Source organism: Oncorhynchus masou, chromosome 14 (assembly GCF_036934945.1).
Source record: "Oncorhynchus masou masou isolate Uvic2021 chromosome 14, UVic_Omas_1.1, whole genome shotgun sequence".
Taxonomy (NCBI): domain Eukaryota; kingdom Metazoa; phylum Chordata; class Actinopteri; order Salmoniformes; family Salmonidae; genus Oncorhynchus; species Oncorhynchus masou.
Genome location: NC_088225.1, coordinates 32,151,670 through 32,170,963, shown reverse-complemented (window position 1 = coordinate 32,170,963; position 19,294 = coordinate 32,151,670). Strand labels below are relative to the sequence as shown.

Here is a 19,294-nt window from a genome sequence, read left to right as displayed (position 1 = left end):
GCGTGGTTACACGTGGTCTGTGGTTGTGGAGGTTCTGGGCTGGCGGGTTACACATGGTTTGTGGTTGTCCTGGGCTGGCGTGGTTACACGTGGTCTGTGGTTGTGGAGGTCCTGGGCTGGCATGGTTACACATGGTTTGTGGTTGTCCTGGGCTGGCGTGGTTACACGTGGTCTGTGGTTGTGGAGGTCCTGGGCTGGCGTGGTTACACGTGGTCTGCGGTTGTGGAGGTTCTGGGCTGGCATGGTTACACATGGTTTGTGGTTGTCCTGGGCTGGCGTGGTTACACGTGGTCTGTGGTTGTGGAGGTCCTGGGCTGGCGTGGTTACACGTGGTCTGCGGTTGTGGAGGTCCTGGGCTGGCGTGGTTAAACGTGGTCTGCGGTTGTGGAGGTCCTGGGCTGGCGTGGTTACACGTGGTCTGCGGTTGTGGAGGTCCTGGGCTGGCGTGGTTACATGTGGGTCTGCTGGTTGTGGAGGTTCTGGGCTGGCATGGTTACACGTGGTCTGTGGTTGTGGAGGTCCTGGGCTGGCGTGGTTACATCTGTGGTCTGGGCTGGCATGGTTACACATGGTGGAGGTCCTGGGCTGGCGTGGTTACACGTGGTCTGTGGTTGTGGAGGTCCTGGGCTGGCGTGGTTACACGTGGTCTGTGGTTGTGGAGGTCCTGGGCTGGCATGGTTACACATGGTTTGTGGTTGTCCTGGGCTGGCGTGGTTACACGTGGTCTGTGGTTGTGGAGGTCCTGGGCTGGTGTGGTTAAACGTGGTTTGTGGTTGTGGAGGTCCTGGGCTGGCGTGGTTACACGTGGTCTGCGGTTGTGGAGGTCCTGGGCTGGCGTGGTTAAACGTGGTCTGCGGTTGTGAGGCTGGTTGGACATACTGGCAAATTCTCTAAAATGACATTGGAGATGTCTTATTTACCTTTATTTAACTAGGCAAGTCAGTTAAGAACAAATTCTTATTTTCAATGACGGCCTAGGAACAGTGGGTTAACTGCCTGTTCAGGGGAAGAACCACAGATTTGTACCTTGTCAGCTCGAGGATTTGAACTTGCAGTCTTTCGGTTACTAGTCCAACGCTCTAACCACTAGGCTACCCTGGCTGGCAACAGCTCTGGTGTACGTTCCTGCAGTTAGCATGCCAATTGCATGGTCCCTTAAAACTTGAGACATCTGTGCCATTGTGTTGTGTGACAAAACTGCACATTTTAGATTGGCCTTTTATTGTCTCCTGCACAAGGTGCACCTGTGTAATGATCATGCTGTTTAACAATCTTCTTTATATGCCACACCTGTCAGGTGGATGTATTATCTTGACAAATGCTCACTAACAGGGATGTAAACAAATGTGTGCACAAAATTGGAGAGAAATAAGCTTTTTGTGCAAATGGAACATTTCTGGGATTTTTTATTTCAGCTCATGAAACACTTTACATGTTGCATTTATATTTTTGTTCAGTATAGTTGGAAAGAGAGCCCAGAATTATGTTGACCTCTTTAACTCATAGGAAGTCCCACCAAGTTGACTACATACCCTTCAATGGCGCTGCTAGTGCTGAGTGATTAGTGCTTTTTGAGGTCGGTTCGGTTTCGGTTAGATAAGAAAATAATCAAGTATTTTTTACATTAAATGCGCTATTCATAATGTGGGTTGAATACTGTAACAACACAGAATAAAACAAATGAATAAAAGTCCCATGAAGGTAGTGACGTCCCATTACTGCTTACCACTTAATTCCCATCATTTATTCACATTACTTTCATCAAATATTCAGTTGTTGTGTATTTACATTTGTTTCTATTGATGACTTTATTATTTCATTCCAAGTCATCATCTCATCTCCATAGAGCTGCTGCCTTTGCTGTCTGACAAAATCACAATTTTAGTTGTTCTTTAAAGTAAATAAGGCATATTTTATGACTGCTGAATACCAGCTAACAATCACTTAGATCATGTATTTTCAGGTAGAGATATCTTGCAACAGATGCTCTCTATATCACCTCACAATCACACATTCCATAGCAATTGAAAAGAAACACAGATGGGACAAGTAGATTCGCAATGGATTATGGTCATTGTAGTTAATTACCACGTTTATGCACTAAACTATGTTGAATATTAGCCCTGTTGGAAACTCCCTACTATATTGCACAGTTCAGGCTGTATGCAATCTATCTAGAGTTTCTAGAGAAACTGTGCAACCCAAACAAAATGGAATTCAAATAATATAACCTCCGTCGGTCAATTAGTTGTTCAAAAAATGAAAAATAACCGACATTTAGATTAATCGCTCAGCATTAGGCACTACACATGCTAAAACAGATTTTCTGGCAAGTGCACCCTCTATTCATCTCTATGACCCTGCCTCATGTATCTCCAGACTCAGCTTTGTGCCAACTCCACCCTCTATTCATCTCTATGACCCTGCCTCATGTATCTCCAGACTCAGCTTTGTGCCAACTCCACCCTCTATTCATCTCTATGACCCTGCCTCATGTATCTCCAGACTCAGCTTTGTGCCAACTCCACCCTCTATTCATCTCTATGACCCTGCCTCATGTATCTCCAGACTCAGCTTTGTGCCAACTCCACCCTCTTCGTCACTTTATCTTTCCATGTCGTTGGACTCAGGAATACATCTGAAATGGCACCCTATTCCCCATAAAACACCTTTATAGGGCTCTGGTAGTAGTAGTACACTATAGGGAAGAGGGGGCCATTAATCCAAATCACCATTATTCACCAAGTACATTTACACATACCCAGAATGTGCCTTGGTGCTGCCAGCAGTAGACAATATACAAACAGAATACAGACACATAGACATCATACAGAATGAACAACATCGGAACAGTGACCACAAAACATCAAACTGTGGAGTAGAGGCTGATGACAGTGGGAACAGACCATCTACAGAGGGGCTATATCTATATCAGCAGAGCGAGGGGTCCTGCCGTGGATACTGTGTTCTACAGAGGTGTACATAGTGCAAAGGCAGTATAGTGCAGATTAGTGGTTGAGGTCATTGATGAGAAGGTTCAGGTTGTCGTGAGAAAATAACAACAACGAGACGGCCTACAGGGAGGAGGTGAGGGCCCTCGGAGTTTGGTGTCAGGAAAATAACCTCACACTCAACGTCAACAAAACTAAGGAGATGATTGTGGACTTCAGGAAACAGCAGAGGGAACACCCCCCTATCCACATAGATGGAACAGTAGTGGAGAGAGTAGCAAGTTTTAAGTTCCTCGGCATACACATCACAGACAAACTAAATTGGTCCACTCACACAGACAGCATCGTGAAGAAGGCGCAGCAGCGCCTCTTCAACCTCAGGAGGCTGAAGAAATTCGGCTTGTCACCAAAAGCACTCACAAACTTCTACAGATGCACAATCGAGAGCATCCTGGCGGGCTGTATCACCGCCTGGTACGGCAACTGCTCCGCCCTCAACCGTAAGGCTCTCCAGAGGGTAGTGAGGTCTGCACAACGCATCACCGGGGCAAACTACCTGCCCTCCAGGACACCTACACCACCCGATGTTACAGGAAGGCCATAAAGATCATCAAGGACATCAACCACCCGAGCCACTGCCTGTTCACCCCGCTATCATCCAGAAGGCGAGGTCAGTACAGGTGCATCAAAGCTGGGACCGAGAGACTGAAAACAGCTTCTATCTCAAGGCCATCAGACTGTTAAACAGCCACCACTAACATTGAGTGGCTTCTGCCAACACACTGACACTGACTCAACTCCAGCCACTTTAATAATGGGAATTGATGGGAAATGATGTAAATATATCACTAGCCACTTTAAACAATGCTACCTTATATAATGTTACTTACCCTACATTATTCATCTCATATGCACACGTATATACTGTACTCTATCATCTACTGCATCCTTATGTAATACATGTATCACTAGCCACTTTAACTATGCCACTTTGTTTACATACTCATCTCATATGTATATACTGTACTCGATACCATCTACTGTATCTTGCCTATGCTGCTCTGTACCATCACTCATTCATATATCCTTATGTACATATTCTTTATCCCCTTACACTGTGTATAAGACAGTAGTTTAGGAATTGTTAGTTAGATTACTTGTTGGTTATTACTGCATTGTCGGAACTAGAAGCACAAGCATTTCGCTACACTCGCATTAACATCTGCTAACCATGTGTATGTGACAAATAAAATTTGATTTGGATTTGATTTGACCATTTACAAAAGAGATACAGCTGGTATATGTGTAATGTTGGCTCCTGGACTGAATGTACGAGTGTGATGTGGACCTTGTTTGTTAAATGACATGATATGCTAACCTGGTCCCAGATCTGTTAATGTGATCTTGACAAGTCCAATGGCCATCCTCAAGTTGGCAAAACTGCACTAACAGATCTGGGACCAAGCTAATGTTATGCTGCTTTGATAGTTGATAGTGAATATTTTCTTCTCTTTTGAGACTGGACTGAATTATACATTTCAAGGCCAGTGGGAACTGACTGAATGTGATCGGGCCATTTTGTGTCTCTGGTGAATAATACATTTCAAGGCCAGTGGGAACTGACTGAATGTGATCGGGCCATTTTGTGTCTCTAGTGAATAATACATTTCAAGGCCAGTGGGAACTGACTGAATGTGATCGGGCCATTTTGTGTCTCTGGTGAATAATACATTTCAAGGCCAGTGGGAACTGACTGAATGTGATCGGGCCATTTTGTGTCTCTGGTGAATAATACATTTCAAGGCCAGTGGGAACTGACAATGTGATCGGGCCATTTTGTGTCTCTGGTGAATAATACATTTCAAGGCCAGTGGGAACTGACAATGTGATAGGGCCATTTTGTGTCTCTGGAATAATACATTTCAAGGCCAGTGGGAACTGACTGAATGTGATCGGGCCATTTTGTGTCTCTAGTGAATAATACATTTCAAGGCCAGTGGGAACTGACTGAATGTGATCGGGCCATTTCAGTGAATAATACATTTCAAGGCCAGTGGGAACTGACTGAATGCGATCGGGCATTTTGTGTCTCTGGTGAATAATACATTTCAAGGCCAGTGGGAACTGACTGAATGCGATCGGGCCATTTTGTGTCTCTGGTGAATAATACATTTCAAGGCCAGTGGGAACTGACTGAATGCGATCGGGCCATTTTGTGTCTCTGGTGAATTATACATTTCAAGGCTAGTGGGAACTGACTGAATGCGATCGGGCCATTTTGTGTCTCTGGTGAAATAATTTCAAGGCCAGTGGGAACTGACTCGAATTTTGTGTCTCTGCATTTCAAGGCCAGTGGGAACTGACTGAATGTGATCAAGCCATTTTGTGTCTCTGGTGAATTATACATCGGGCCATTTTGTGTCTCTGGTGAATAATACATTTCAAGGCCAGTGGGAACTGACTGAATGTGATCGGGCCATTTTGTGTCTCTAGTGAATAATAACTGCTCTGTTTTGGAAACTACTAGAGAGACAGACATTGATTCTGTGGATGTATTTCCTTGTTCATTTCTTTGTATTGGTGCAGATGTATATTAATTTATTTATTGCTTTGTGTTGTGAAGCTTAACATTATGACAAGCACTGCAGGTACAGGAACCATTTTTTTGTATTTTATAGCTGTAAATGACTAAATTTGAAAGGGAGAATTGTGAATTACTTGAAAAGGTTTCTCCAGTGAAAAAAAATACTATTTAATATGTCAGTTGATGTTACTTCAAATACTTCAGAAATTGCTCATCTTAAAGAAAACATGGAAGGATGAATTTCTAAAGTATTCTAATATGTAATTTTGGTGTCCTGCCTACAGGTTCTTTCCATGTATTGTAACTTATCTTTACCAGCAGGGGGAGACAAAGTCAAAACTTTGAACACACTCTCATTCAGATTTTTACATGGGAAGAATCTCAATTCAATTTGCTCGACTCTTCGCGTCCTCTCCGCTGCCCTCTCCTGGTTGAAAACGTGGACACATGTGCTTGCATTAAATTAGACCTGCCTTCACTCGTGCACCGTCATTTAGAGAGGAATCCCAAAACATGTGTAAAGTGTTAAAAATAAATGTAGCCAGACATTTTATAGACAACAGATTTAGTAGCATATAGTTTTTAAATGTGAGCATGCGTTTCTCTTCCGAGAAGAAAACAACTGATTTTGTGGCGGATTTCAAAAGGCTTCTACGATACGGAGCCGAGCGGGCACATTTGTGCTTCCTCGCTGGGAGAAGGCTATTGAGGAGGACACTACTCCGTTCGCCTATTAACAAATTGACACTTGTCTACATATGGCGACCACTTTTCGTTTTATGGGTCACGAAAGAGAAAAGTACTTAGGAGTAGAGAAGAGGACAGACTTTTTACCAATTGAGAAACTCCATGACTTCCAATGTGTTCTTTTTAAGTGACAAAAAGAGATTGAGACACATTGGATTAGATCAAGAGTCCCAACAATGACTAGTATTTTGTTGTAATCTTTATTGTGTTGAACTTTAGTTTGAGAAGAAAGTCGTTGGACACTGAAAAGTAGTAAAACATCTCATGAAGGTATAACAACACATTGTCTGAACATCTAATTTCAATGTAAATACTGTACATTTAATATGCTGTGTCTATGGATGTTGATGGTAATACACTGAAAGTACATGAAGGATCTTTGTGAAATACTGATTATTAACCGAGAACTGATAAAAGATGAGAATCTAACAACATGACATCTTCATTTGTGGTTAAGGAAGAAAAGTAAAATAATGTCATGTAAATACAAACATCCTTGAAGATTTTCAAAAGATATGAACCTGATTAAACATTTAAAGATGACAAACACTTTATATAAATAACATTCACCATATATACAGTATATTACAAAAAATAGGCAGCAAAAGAGTATTGATGATTCAAACAACATGAAACAATAGCCAAGTCATAAAGATATTGCAAAATATTATTGGTTTCCTTTCTTCATTATTCTATATTTCGTTCCAAATGACTGTACAACACTTTAGACAAAATTCACAAAAAATATTTGATTTGCTTCATTTGAGTTCTCTCCAGGTTCAACGCTTCATTATCAAGCTAGGTCTACACTTACCACAACTACAAGAGATCTACGGAAGGCTCGACTAAACATTTACTGGCAGGAAAAGACAACTTAAATCAATTCAACATTTTGTACATCGTAATTAGTATTTTTCCACCAGAAAAATAGATGTATGCATTAACCATAATCTATCTCTAAAACTGTACTTACTTTAGATGTATTGGACTTCAGAGTGATTTTGAAATTGCCACTGAATTCCAATCTGCCTTTATTTTGATTGACAGGTAAGACACTACACTTTAACTTCTAACATTTTCCATCAATGTCTTGACTTTAACGTTGAATATACATTTCACTACATTCGGTTATGGGTGATCTTTAGCAAAATGCTTGTTTTAAATGAATACCACTGTAGGAGATTAGAATGCTGGTGAGTTGAAGTAGGCTGAAAAGGCCTGAACATTTGACTTACTGATGTAGAATCTTACATTTGATCACTCTTTGTCGCTGAGAGGAAAAGCAAATGTGTGATGTATTCAAGGTTTAAAAAGGCTTCTAAAGATTGTAATTTCCACTTTAAAATGTCAGACTTGATTTGCCTTAACGAAAATGTATCAACCCCTACAAAAATGTCCAATCATTTTAATCCACATAATAATTCACATTTCCAGTTGCTGCTGGATTATTTTCCTGTGGTCAAGAACTGGCTCAAATTAAGATCCTACATCTGTACTGTGAGACTGAGCCAGCCTGACAACTGACAATGACCTGACTATATACATTGGACTACATACAATATATACATTCATCCAGACTCAGGGATACATGAATACAATGAGCTCTGCGGGACTCTTTTCCTCTTCTTATTATGAACACGTTGGATCAGGCAGCAGAACTGACAGTGGAGTTTAACAGAGTAAGACAGTGATGGAGGTTCATTCAGTGATAGGTGGTGTGTCCCATAAACATCTTTTTCCTGAAGTGTACTTGTACACTACTTACCACAAATCTAAAAGCATTGGATTGGTGGAGGTATGGGCTAGTTTCCATCATGCTTTTTATACCAATCATACTAACCCTTTCAGATCAGTGAAGGGATGTAAACAAGTGCACACTTTGGGAGAAAGGAGTGATAATTGGGACATAAGCCAGGAGTCATTCAGTGATAGGAAGGTAGACTGCAAGGGTCATGGGGTCAACCAGGGATAATAATAATCATTGATTCAACTTTTATAGCTCTTCATTACAGACAGAATCTCAAGGTGCTTGTTAAGCAAAATAATCAACAAGAAGTCATTTAAAAAGAAATAGGCTAAAACAGTAGCTAGATCAGCTAGTTTGAGTGGTTCTAGTGGTTCTAGATCAGCTAGTTTGAGTGGTTCTAGATCAGCTAGTTTGAGTGGTTCTAGATCAGCTAGTTTGAGATGGTTCTAGATCAGCTAGTTTGAGTGGTTCTAGATCAGCTAGTTTGAGTGGTTATAGATCAGCTAGTTTGAGTGGTTCTAGATCAGCTAGTTTGAGTGGTTATAGATCAGCTAGTTTGAGTGGTTATAGATCAGCTCGTTTGAGTGGTTCTAGATCAACAAGTTTAAGAGGTTATAGATCAGATAGTTCGAGTGGCTCTAGATCAGCTAGTTTGAGTAGTTCAAGACCAGCTAGTTGGAGTGGCTCTAGATCAGCTAGTTTGAGTGGCTCTAGATCAGCTAGTTTGAGTGGTTATATATCAGCTAGCTTGAGTGGTTCTAGATCAGCTAGTTTGAGTGGTTCTAGATCAGCTAGTTTGAGTGGTTCTAGATCAGCTAGTTTGAGTGGTTCTAGATCAGCTAGTTTGAGTGGTTCTAGATCAGCTAGTTTGAGTGGTTATAGATCAGCTCGTTTGAGTGGTTCTAGATCAACAAGTTTAAGAGGTTATAGATCAGATAGTTCGAGTGGCTCTAGATCAGCTAGTTTGAGTAGTTCAAGACCAGCTAGTTGGAGTGGCTCTAGATCAGCTAGTTTGAGTGGCTCTAGATCAGCTAGTTTGAGTGGTTCTAGATCAGCTAGTTTGAGTGGTTATAGATCAGCTAGTTTGAGTGGTTATAGATCAGCTAGTTTGAGTGTTTATAGATCAGCTAGTTTGAGAGGTTATAGATCAGCTAGTTCGAGTGGCTCTAGATCAGCTCGTTTAAGTAGCTCTAGACCAGCTAGTTTGAGTGGCTCTAGGATCAGCTAGTTTGAGTGGTTATAGATCAGCTAGTTTGAGTAGTTCTAGACCAGCTAGTTTGAGTGGTTATAGATCAGCTAGTTTGAGTGGCTCTAGATCAGCTAGTTTGAGTGGCTCTAGATCAGCTAGTTTGAGTGGTTATAGATCAGATAGTTTGAGTGGCTCTAGATCAGCTAGTTTGAGTGGTTCTCTATCAGCTAGTTTGAGTGGTTCTAGATAAGCTAGTTTGAGTGAGCTAGACGGGAAGCTGCAGTCATGAGAGGTTCTGGAAGCGCATAGCTCGGTGGTCAATGAGAAGAGGTTGTCAGTCAGTGATAAGGTTAAATACGGGGGTCATAGGGTAATGCGGAGTTGTCCAGGAAAATATACACTATCTGGCTCGAAGCACCATGGAAATGACCAGTTAGGCCGAATTTGAAGTTGGCATAGGGACTAGGAGGATAAAATACATGGAGGAATACAGTCAGTCATTCTATGGGTAATAGAGGGTACAGACATTCAAAGGGTTAACAGGGTCAGACAGTAATATGGTTAACAGGGTCAGACAGTCATAGGGTCAGAAAGTCATAGGGTTAACAGGGTCAGACAGTCATAGGGTTAACAGGGACAGACAGTCATAGGGTTAACAGGGACAGACAGTCATAGGGTTAACAGGGACAGACAGTCATAGGGTTAACTCATAGGGTTAACAGGGACAGACAGTCATAGGGTTAACAGGGACAGACAGTCATAGGGTTAACAGGGACAGACAGTCATAGGGTTAACAGGGACAGACAGTCATAGGGTTAACAGGGTCAGACAGTCATAGGGTTAACAGGGACAGACAGTCATAGGGTTAACAGGGACAGACAGTCATAGGGTTAACAGGGTCAGACAGTCATAGGGTTAACAGGGTCAGACAGTCATAGGGTCAGACAGTCATAGGGTTAACAGGGTCAGACAGTCATGGGGTTAACAGGGACAGACAGTCATGGGGTTAACAGGGACAGACAGTCATAGGGTTAACAGGGTCAGACAGTCATAGGGTTAACAGGGTCAGACAGTCATAGGGTTAACCAGGTCAGAAAGGCAGGGTTCACATGGTCAGACAGTAACAGGGTTAACAGGGTCAGACAGTAACAGGGTTAACAGGGTCAGACAGTAACAGGGTTAACAGGGTCAGACAGTCATGCGGTTAAAAGGGTCAGACAGTCATGCGGTTAACAGGGTCAGATAGTCATGGGGTTAACAGGGTCAGACAGTCATGCGGTTAACAGGGTCAGATAGTCATGGGGTTAACAGGGTCAGACAGTCATGGGGTTAACAGGGTCAGATAGTCATGGGGTTAACAGGGTCAGACAGTCATGGGGTTAACAGGGTCAGACAGTCATGGGGTTAACAGGGTCAGACAGTCATGGTCAGACAGTCATGGGGTTAACAGGGTCAGACAGTCATGGTCAGACAGTCATAGGGTAACATGGTCAGACAGTCATTGGGTAACATGGTCAGACAGTCATGGTCAGACAGTCATAGGGTTAACCAGGTCAGAAAGCCAGGGTTAACATGGTCAGACATTAACAGGGTGAACAGGGTCAGACAGTCATGCGGTTAACAGGGTCAGACAGTCCTGGGGTTAACACGGTCAGACAGTCATGGGGTTTAACAGGGTCAGATAGTCATGGGGTTAACAGGGTCAGACAGTCCTGGGGTTAACAGACAGTCATGCGGTTAACAGGGTCAGACAGTCATGGGGTTAACAGGGTCAGACAGTCATGGGGTTAACAGGGTCAGACAGTCATGGGGTTAACAGGGTCAGACAGTCATGGGGTTAACAGACAGTCCTGGGGTTAACAGGGTCAGATAGTCATGGGGTTTAAAAGGGTCAGATAGTCATGGGGTTAACAGGGTCAGATAGTCATGGGGTTAACAGGGTCAGACAGTCATGGGGTTAACAGGGTCAGACAGTCATGGGGTTAACATGGTCAGACAGTCATAAGGTTAACATGGTCGGACAGTCATGGTCAGACAGTCAAAGGGTTATCAAGGTCAGACAGTCATAGGGAAACATGGTCAGACAGTCATAGGGTTAACCAGGTCAGGACTATGTTACCCTATGACTGTCTGACCCTGTTACCCTTTGACTGTCTGACCATGACTGTCCGACCATGTTAGTCAGACAGTCATAGGATAACATGGTCAGACAGTCATAGGGTAACATGGTCAGACAGTAATGGGATTAACAGGGTCAGATAGTCATGGTGTTAACAGGGTCAGACAGTCATAGGGTTAACAGGGTCAGACAGTCATAGGGTAACATGGTCAGAGAGTCCTGGGATTAACAGGCTCAGACAGTCATGGGGTTAACAGGGTCAGACAGTCATGGGGTTAACATGGTCAGACAGTCATGGCCAGACAGTCAAAGGGTTAACATGGTCAGACAGTCATAGAGAAACATGGTCAGACAGTCATAGGGTTAACATGGTCGGACAGTCATGGTCAGACAGTCAAAGGGTTAACATGGTCAGACAGTCATAGGCTTAACAGGGTCAGATTCATGGGGTTAACATGGTCAGACAGTCATGGGGTTAACATGGTCCGAAAGTCATGGCCAGACCGTCATTGTCAGACAGTCAAAGGGTTAACATGGTCAGACAGTCATGCGGTTAACAGGGTCAGATAGTCATGGGGTTAACAGGGTCAGACAGTCATGCGGTTAACAGGGTCAGATAGTCATGGGGTTAACAGGGTCAGACAGTCATGGGGTTAACAGGGTCAGATAGTCATGGGGTTAACAGGGTCAGACAGTCATGGGGTTAACAGGGTCAGACAGTCATAGGGTTAAAATGGTCAGACAGTCATAGGATTAACATGGTCAAACCTTCATGGTCAGACAGTCCTAGTGGATCAGACAGTAATAGGGTTAACATGGTCAGACAGTCATAGGGTTAACAGGGTCAGACAGTCAAAAGGGTTATCATGGTCAGACATTCATGGTCAGGCAGTCATAGGGTTAACATGGTCAGACAGTCATAGGGTTAACATGGTCAGACAGTCATAGGCTTAACAGGGTCAGATTCATGGGGTTAACATGGTCAGACAGTCATGGGGTTAACATGGTCCGAAAGTCATGGCAGACCGTCATTGTCAGACAGTCAAAGGGTTAACATGGTCAGACAGTCATAGGATTAACAGGGTCAGACGGTCATAGGGTTAAAATGGTCAGACAGTCATAGGATTAACATGGTCAAACCTTCATGGTCAGACAGTCCTAGTGGATCAGACAGTAATAGGGTTAACATGGTCAGACAGTCATAGGGTTAACAGGGTCAGACAGTCAAAAGGGTTATCATGGTCAGACATTCATGGTCAGGCAGTCATAGGGTTAACATGGTCAGACAGTCATAGGGTTAACATGGTTACACAGTCAGGGTCAGACAGTCATAGGGTTAACATGGTCAGACAGTCATAGGGTTAACAGGGTCAGACAGTCAAAGGGTTATCATGGTCAGACATTCATGGTCAGACAGTCATAGGGTTAACATGGTCAGACAGTCATAGGGTTAACATGGTTACACAGTCAGGGTCCGACAGTCATAGGGTTAACAGGGTCAGACAGTCAAAGGGTTATCATGGTCAGACAGTCATAGGTTAACACGGTCAGACAGTCATAGGGTAACACGGTCAGACAGTCATAGGGTTAACAGGGTCAGACAGTCATGGGGTTAACAGGGTCAGACAGTCATGGGGTTAACAGTGTCAGACAGTCATGGGGTTAACATGGTCAGACAGACAAAGGGTTAACATGGTCAGACAGTCATAGGGTTAACATGGTCAGACAGTGAAAGGGTTAACTGCGTCATACAGTCATAGGGTTAACATGGTCAGACAGTCATAGGGTTAACATGGTCAGACAGTCATAGGGTTAACAGGGTCAGACAGTCAGGGTCAGACAGTCATAGTGGATCAGACAGTCATAGGGTTAACATGGTCAGACAGTAATAGGGTTAACATGGTCAGACAGTCATAGGGTTAACAGGGTCAGACAGTCAGGGTCAGGCAGTCAAAGGGTTAACATGGTCAGACAGTCAAAGGGTTAACATGGTCAGACAGTCCTGGGGTTAACAGGGTCAGACAGTCATGGGGTTAACAGGGTCAGACAGTCATGGGGTTAACAGGGTCAGACAGTCATGGGGTTAACAGGGTCAGACAGTCATGGGGTTAACAGGGTCAGACAGTCATAGGGTAACATGGTCAGACAGTCATAGGGTAACATGGTCAGACAGTCATAGGGTTAACAGGGTAAGACAGTCATGGGGTTAACAGGGTAAGACAGTCATGGGGTTAACAGGGTAAGACAGTCATGGGGTTAACAGGGTAAGACAGTCATGGGGTTAACATGGTCAGACAGTAATAGGGTTAACATGGTCAGACAGTCATGGGGTTAACAGGGTCAGACAGTCAGAGTCAGGCAGTCATAGTGGATCAGACAGTCATAGGGTTAACATGGTCAGACAGTCATAAGGTTAACATGGTCAGACAGTCATGGTCAGACAGTCATAGGGTTAACATGGTCAGACAGTCATAGGGTTAACATGGTCAGACTTGGTTAACATGGTCAGACAGTCATGGGGTTGACATGGTCAGACAGTCATGGGGTTAACATGGTCAGACAGTCATGGGGTTAACAGGGTCAGACAGTCATAGGGTGAACATGGTCAGACTAGGTTGAACATGGTCAGACAGTCATGGGGTTGACATGGTCAGACAGTCATGGGGTTAACATGGTCAGACAGTCATAGGGTTAACATGGTCAGACAGTCATGGGGTTGACATGGTCAGACAGTCATGGGGTTGACATGGTCAGACAGTCATGGGGTTGACATGGTCAGACAGTCATGGGGTTAACATGGTCAGACAGTCATGGGGTTGACATGGTCAGACAGTCATGGGGTTGACATGGTCAGACAGTCATGGGGTTGACATGGTCAGACAGTCATGGGGTTAACATGGTCAGACAGTCATGGGGTTAACAGGGTCAGACAGTCATAGGGTTAACATGGTCCGACAGTCATAGGGTTAATATGGTCTGACTAGGTTAACATGGTCAGACAGTCATAGGGTTAACATGGTCAGACAGTCATAGGGTTAACAGTGTCAGACAGTCATAGGGTTAACAGTGTCAGACAGTCATAGGGTGAACAGTGTCAGACAGTCATAGGGTTAACAGTGTTAGAAAGCACTGATGGGGTAAGAGTCATGGCTGGATGTAGAAGTACATTCACAGATGCAGAAGGAGGTGGAGCAGTGGGTCCCAGAAAACAGGAGGAGAGAAGAGAGAAAGGAGAGGAAAAGAGAAAGGTGAGGAGAGATGGGAGAGAGGTGAAGAGAGGAGAGATGGGAGAGAGGTGAAGAGAGGAGAGATGGGAGAGAGGTGAAGAGAGGAGAAGAGAGAAAGGAGAGGAAAAGAGGGAGGTGAGGAGAGATGGGAGAGAGGTGAAGAGAGGAGAGATGGGAGAGAGGTGAAGAGAGGAGAGATGGGAGAGAGGTGAAGAAAGGAGAAGAGAGAAAGGAGAGGATCAGAGGGAGGTGAGGAGAGATGGGAGAGAGGTGAAGAGAGGAGAGATGGGAGAGAGGTGAAGAGAGGAGAAGAGAGAAAGGAGAGGAAAAGAGGGAGGTGAGGAGAGATGGGAGAGAGGTGAAGAGAGGAGAGATGGGAGAGAGGTGAAGAGAGGAGAGATGGGAGAGAGGTGAAGAAAGGAGAAGAGAGAAAGGAGAGGAAAAGAGGGAGGTGAGGAGAGATGGGAGAGAGGTGAAGAGAGGAGAGATGGGAGAGAGGTGGAGAGGAGAAGAGAGAAAGGAGAGGAAAAGAGGGAGGTGAGGAGAGATGGGAAAGAGGTGAAGAGAGGAGAGATGGGAGAGAGGTGAAGAGAGGAGAAGAGAGAAAGGAGAGGAAAAGAGGGAGGTGAGGAGAGGAGTGAGACGCCTCACAGATAACCTTAGAATATGGACATCATGGATTATTTCAGAGAGCATAGAGGACAAAGGAAAGACAAACTGGGTGGTTCGTGACGTAGGTATATCTCACACATGATCGGCTCTCTATCTCACAGGCTGAGGCCACAGGTAGTCATATAACATCACCTTGTATGAGTGTAACACATCTGACATGGTGAAGGACACGAGCTAGCACGCGCACACGTACGCACACACACACACCTAGTGTTCTAACATGCACATCCAGCACTCTTCATCTCCTTGTTGACGTAGTCCTGAAGCTTAAACTTGGGCTCGTTGGGCTCCTTCATAGACCTGTGCTTCAGCTCTCTGAGAGAGAAAGGAAGAGATCAGAAGGGTGGAGGAAAAGAGACAGAGATGGAATGGAGTGAGAAGTCGAGTAGGAGGAAGTGGAACAGTGTAAATGAATAGAGAGAGAGAGCCAGGGTCTAAGGGCTGAAGACTAGAGGCCAGGGTCTAGGGACTGAAGGCTAGAGGCCAGGGTCTAGGGACTGAAGGCTAGAGGACAGGGTCTAAGGGCTGAAGGCTAGAGGCCAGGGTCTAGGGCTGAGGCCCAGGGTCTAGGGACTGAAGGCTAGAGGCCAGGGTCTAGGGACTGAAGGCTAGAGGCCAGGGTCTAGGGACTGAAGGCTAGAGGCCAGGGTCTAGGGACTGAAGGCTAGAGGCCAGGGTCTAGGGACTGAAGGCTAGAGGCCAGGGTCTAGGGACTGAAGGCTAGAGGCCAGGGTCTAGGGACTGACTGAGGCCAGGGTCTAGGACTGAAGGCTAGAGGCCAGGGTCTAGGGACTGAAGGCTAGAGGCCAGGGACTAGGGACTGAAGGCTAGAGGCCAGGGTCTAGGGACTGAAGGCTAGAGGCCAGGGTCTAGGGACTGAAGGCTAGAGGCCAGGGTCTAAGGGCTGAAGGCTAGAGGCCAGGGTCTAGGCCAGGGCCAGGGTCTAGGGACTGAAGGCTAGAGGCCAGGGTCTAGGGACTGAAGGCTAGAGGCCAGGGTCTAGGGACTGAAGGCTAGAGGCCAGGGTCTAGGGACTGAAGGCTAGAGGCCAGGGTCTAGGGACTGGCTAGAGGCCAGGGTCTAGGGACTGAAGGCTAGAGGCCAGGGTCTAAGGGCTGAAGGCTAGAGGCCAGGGTCTAGGGACTGAAGGCTAGAGGCCAGGGTCTAGGGACTGAAGGCTAGAGGACAGGGTCTAGGGACTGAAGGCTAGAGGACAGGGTCTAGGGACTGAAGGCTAGAGGCCAGGGTCTAGGGACTGAAGGCTAGAGGCCAGGTCTAGGGACTGAAGGCTAGAGGCCAGGGTCTAGGGACTGAAGGCTAGAGGCCAGGGTCTAGGGACTGAAGGCTAGAGGCCAGGGTCTAGGGACTGAGGCCAGGGTCTAAGGGCTGAAGGCTAGAGGCCAGGGTCTAGGGACTGAAGGCTAGAGGCCAGGGTCTAGGGACTGAAGGCTAGAGCCCAGGGTCTAGGGACTGAAGGCTAGAGACCAGGGTCTAGGGACTGAAGGCTAAAGGCCAGGGTCTAAGGGCTGAAGGCTAGAAGCCAGGGTCTAGGGACTGAAGGCTAGAGGCCAGGGTCTAGGGACTGAAGGCTAGAGCCCAGGGTCTAGGGACTGATGGCTAGAGACCAGGGTCTAGGGACTGAAGGCTAGAGGCCAGGGTCTACGGACTGAAGGCTAGAGGTCATGGTGTAGGGGCTGAAGGCTAGAGGCCAGGGACTGAAGGCTAGAGGCGAGGGTCAAGATCCAGGGACTAGAGCCTAAAGGCTAGAGGGCAGGGACAAGGGCCTAAAGGCCAGGGACTAAAGGCTAGAAGCCAGGGACTAAGCGCTAAAGGCTAGAGGCCAGGGACAAGGGGCTAAAGGCTAGAGGCCAGGGACAAGGGGCTAAAGGCTAGAGGCCAGGGGCTAAAGGCTAGAGGCCAGGGACAAGGGGCTAAAGGCCAGAGGCCAGGGACAATGGGCTAAAGACCAGAGGCCAGGGACAAGGCTAGAGACCAGGGACTAAAGAATAGAGGACAGGGGCTAGGGCTTGTTTCTGGACTGGACCCCTGGCCAGGGACTGAAGGCTAGAGGCGAGGGTCAAGATCCAGGGACTAGAGCCTAAAGGCTAGAGGGCAGGGACAAGGGCCTAAAGGCCAGGGACTAAAGGCTAGAAGCCAGGGGCAAGGGGCTAAGCGCTAAAGGCTAAAGGCTAGAGGCCAGGGACAAGGGGCTAAAGGCTAGAGGCCAGGGACAAGGGGCTAAAGGCTAGAGGCCAGGGACAAGGGGCTAAAGGCCAGAGGCCAGGGACAAGGCTAGAGACCAGGGACTAAAGAATAGAGGACAGGGGCTAGGGCTTGTTTCTGGACTGGACCCCTGTGTAGTTTCATACTCACTTGGCCACAGCAGTGAAGGATAACTCCACATTGAGGCCAGACTTTGCACTGGTCTCCATGTATGGAATCCCAAACTCCTGCAGAGAAACAGACAGGCAGGGTATCTTGAGTTGAACACGCCACATTCACATTGTCTTGAGTGTCTTTGTAGCTCGTCTAGAGCACCAGATATCCTCCCTGATAGCCTGGGGACAAGGTTACTTTGCTGCTAATGGTAACAGTATTAGAGACCATTGTTGCCCCCTGGCTGGCCAGGCAGTAACAAATGATGTGTGTGTTTTAGGCACAGCAGCTAATGACAAAGAATATTGAGCATAAACCCATATTAACATTCACCCTCAGCACCCAGAAGACACAACAACACAGAGACCCACAGGGAAATAATACAGACACTACAGCACATCTGTCCTGGGGTGACTATAGTACTGCTGGGAGTGCACCTTCAGAACCATTCCAATGAGCAGACTGGAATACTAGCTATGTGACAAAGAATTCCTCAGGCAGGGTGTGCGTGGGAGATTTGTCTCAGCATCCAGCACCATAGTAATGACTAGGCTAATGTGTTCCTCTCTCCAGGTTTATGCTATCAGCACTCGAGGTATGCACCAGACTGGGTTTAAATACTATTTGAAGTCTATTAAATACTTTGAGCGTTTGCTTTAGCCTGTCTGGAGAGTCGGATGCGCAGGGTTTGGAATTTTGAGACTTTCTTATTGGCTCCATTGCGAAAGCAAGCTCAATCAAGCCCATCTAAACTATTTGACATGATTTCAAATAGTAGCTGAACCCAGGTCTGCAAGGCACTTTGATATTTGTATTGTAGCCGTGTTCCACAGCGGTAGTCAGGGGGAATGAGAAAGTGTATTCACATTTCCTGCAACATTCAAAGTCCTATTTGCACCAGTATCTGTATTCATCTCAGAGTGCATTGCTGTGAAATTGAGTTCAACTAAATATTCCTCACTGTTGTATTGTATGCATGTGTTTATAGAGAAAATACAAACATATGAAAAATGAGACTAGATGTCCATCCTATAGAAGCATGAAAGAGCCTGTAGATAATATCAACATAGCAGGCCGTGGTGCAACGATCCTTGGTGCAAAGATACTGTACACAGACAGACTACATTCAGGTTCTATGGTAAAGTAATATCTCATAAACCTGGCCTTTCTTCTTGATATTTATCTTTGATTTTTGCAGACGGTGCATTTTCCTCCCAACAGTGAAAATCAATATGAATTAGATCAATGGACTGAGTCCAATAAAAGAGAGAGTGAGAGAGTGAGAGAGAGAGAGTGAGAGAGAGAGTGAGTGAGTGAGAGAGAGAGAGAGAGAGAGTGAGAGAGAGGGAGAGAGAGAGTGAGAGAGAGAGAGAGAGAGGGAGAGAGAGAGAGTGAGAGAGAGAGAGTGAGAGAGAGTGAGTGAGTGAGAGAGTGAGAGAGGAGAGAGAGAGTGAGTGAGAGAGTGAGAGAGAGAGAGAGAAAGAGTGAGAGAGAGAGAGAGAGAGAGAGAGAGAGTGAAAGAGAGAGTGAGAGAGAGAGAGAGTGAGAGTGAGAGTGAGAGAGTGAGTGAGTGAGTGAGTGAGAGAGAGAGAGATAGTGAGAGAGTGTGAGAGCTAGACAGACAGAGAGCGTGCGAGAAAGAGAGAAACAGAGATATATATATATATATACACAGAGAGAGA

The 19,294-nt window shown here is 45.6% G+C and overlaps 1 long non-coding RNA gene across 1 annotated transcript; it reads left to right on the top strand.

Annotated features, from left to right (window-relative positions):
• Positions 1–51: 51 nt before the first annotated feature.
• Positions 52–1,694, top strand: LOC135554748 (uncharacterized). The gene is made up of 2 exons (XR_010457733.1): positions 52–432; positions 782–1,694. It is a non-coding gene; the product is annotated as an uncharacterized LOC135554748 (long non-coding RNA).
• The last annotated feature ends 17,600 nt before the right edge of the window (positions 1,695–19,294 follow it).